This window comes from Hippopotamus amphibius, unplaced genomic scaffold (assembly GCF_030028045.1).
Source record: "Hippopotamus amphibius kiboko isolate mHipAmp2 unplaced genomic scaffold, mHipAmp2.hap2 scaffold_156, whole genome shotgun sequence".
Classification (NCBI taxonomy): domain Eukaryota; kingdom Metazoa; phylum Chordata; class Mammalia; order Artiodactyla; family Hippopotamidae; genus Hippopotamus; species Hippopotamus amphibius.
In genome coordinates, this window is record NW_026648307.1 from 143,133 (window position 1) to 145,820 (window position 2,688).

Consider the following 2,688-nt stretch of genomic DNA (forward strand, 5'->3'; position numbering starts at 1 on the left):
AGTATCGCTCTTATCTTCTCCTGATCCCAGCATCATTCCAGAACGTGGAGGGGTTATAAACTTCAAGGTTTCAGTGTTGGGAATGTATGTCAGTTATCACACATTAACAATGCTTTACAGTCATTGCTTATATTCTAATCAAGTGGTTCTAGTTCCCATATTTCCCTTTCTTGATAGGTCTTGGACAAAAACTTGAACCAGGAAAACTGTGATTACATGACCCAGTATGACATGAATTCTCAGCGCTTCATTTAAAAGTAGCATAAAGTGTTACATACATATATTTTAAAAGTCCTACAGGACATGAAAGACAACAAGTACATCACATGTCAATAAAATTAAGCAGCTCCCCCTCTGCTGGCTTACTTGGCTCCATGTCTCTACAGAAAGGAGAAGCTGAGCCACGAAGAAGTGAGGGCAAATCAGAACTGCTGGGAGTGTGTGTGTTTGTGGGGGTGAGGGGCTGGTGGAGCTGGTGAGGGTGGGTGGGGGGCAGCAGAGAGAAGGAACTGAGGAGAAATGTCAGATTATAAAGGGAAATTAAACAGTGTTACTTATCCATTCTTCCCCAGCCTGCTAAAGCAGGGGCCAGTTCCAGCCCAGCCTCCCTCCCCTGCCTCCCGGGGTGGGGCTCTGTCGCCCCAGCACTGCGAGGACAGCCACTGCCTTTCGAAAACGTGAAGCCACCGCTGTTCCCTACTGAGAACACTTCCCAGACCTGAGGAACAGCTTACAAATGATAGGTTAGGACATTTCACAAACACCAAGGAGAGTCTGAACTAGGCCTCCGCATAAGGGGCAGGAGAAACAGTGTTTACAAGTAGCTAACACCAGAGTGGTTAAGTGGTTCAGCCAAGGGGAAGGCAATGCTTATTCCCCCATGACAGAGCGTCTCAAACTTGAACATGCATACGATTCCCTTGGGATCACATCAAAATGCACTGGGTTGGGGGTGGGGCCTCAGATTCCGCATTTGTAATAAGCTCCTATGGACCACACTTCAAGATCTGGATGTTCTTGGACCACGCTTGGAGAAGCAAGAGTCTGCAACACACAGAGGGAGCCGCCTCCGTCTCTTTGGGCCACAGGCATATCTCGGCAGTCCTGAGCAGAGCTGAGACAGCTCCGGTGCTCTGCGCCCACCCAGGCACACCCCTGGGCGGAAGGTGGAGATGCAGCACACTGAGGGAGCAACAGTCTACAAGACTGTGTTAACATATTTTCTAAGAGCACCGTGACTATAGGAACAGCTACACAAATAGCATAATTCAACTTGAGTAAATGGAGAGGTCTACTGGCTGGGGGTAAAACTACCCTTTCCTTATGTAGTCCTCCTTAAAGTGAACATGATTACAAAGGTGTAAAAAAAAACCCAGCATATTACATTTCACAGGAAAAGGCCACATGGGCACACATTTACGTACAGTATGAATTCTAAGAAATTCAATGCATTTTATCAAAACAAAGCGCATGCTACCACTGCTCCCAGCTAAAATCATCTCCTCTTCCAAATACAAGGAAGAAACCTTGAATTGTAAGCAAAATCACTGCCTTGCCTTGCCAGTACCAGGCCACAGGCTCCCCATCTGATCACAGCCACACGAGCAAGAAAAACAGGAAATCCAAAGGCAGAAACAACAATTCCAGTAGTGAAAAAACACGCCCGTTGCCGACAGGCACTACTTGTTGCATCGCCGTCATACGTCGCTCCTTTGGCAATGAAATTACGGGCTGGGCGAGATGGCGTGGAACAGCAGGACAAACAAGGGCCAGTAAATGCCATAATCCTCTAAGGCACATCCCAGCATAAGAAAAGTCACCCAATAGCCCCTCTGAAAGATGACGCCACGAGAGCTTTAACGCCAGCCAGGTCTCCCGAGCGGGGGCCGCGGCTGCTTCCGGCTTCCTGCCAGGGCTGGTCTATCTTTTTTGCCAGGTCTAAAGTACAACACCATCTCTTGTGGTTCATAGGGCCACTCCTTTTCCTCATTCTTGACTCAGTCAGGGTTAAGGTCACTTTTCTAGGTGTTTCTGCACTTTACCTCCTTTTTCAAGTATATACGATACCAAGGTATGATATCAGGTACGTGTGGAATGTGGCAAAATACAAAACATTAGTGTACACAACGAGGAAGAAGCAGACTCACAGATATATTCAAGAAAGGAGCGGCTGCCAGTGCGGGGTGGGGAGGAACACTACAGGAGCCGGGGAGGGGAGGGCGCAACGTATTGCAAGATGGGCTCAAGGATGTGTTCATCGCACAATGCAAGGAATATTGGGAACCTTTAAAAAATTGTTTTTCATCTTTATTAGAGTATACTTGTTTTACAGTATTGTGTTAGTTTCTGCTGTACACCAAAGTGAATCAGCTATATGTATGCATATATCCCCACATCCCCTCCCTGGTGAGCCTCCCTCTCACCCTCCCTATCCCACCCCTTTAGGTCTTCACAAAGCAGGGAGCTGATCTCCCTGTGCTGTGCAGCAGCTTCCCATTCGCTATCTATTTCACATTTGGTAGGATGTATACATCAGCGCTACTCTCGCAAGTTGTCCCAGCTTCCCCACCCCCCACTGTGTCTTCTGTGCGTCTCTATTCCTGCCCTGCCACTAGGTTCATCAGTGTTAGTTTTCTAGAGTCCATATACATGTGTTCGCATATGGTATTAGTTTTTCTGTTTCTAATT

At 47.4% G+C, this 2,688-nt stretch overlaps 1 pseudogene; it reads right to left on the reverse strand.

The window, feature by feature from the left end:
• Nucleotides 1-1,473: 1,473 nt before the first annotated feature.
• LOC130843089 (leptin receptor gene-related protein-like) lies at nt 1,474-1,864 on the reverse strand (annotated as a pseudogene).
• Between the last annotated feature and the right edge of the window lie 824 nt (nt 1,865-2,688).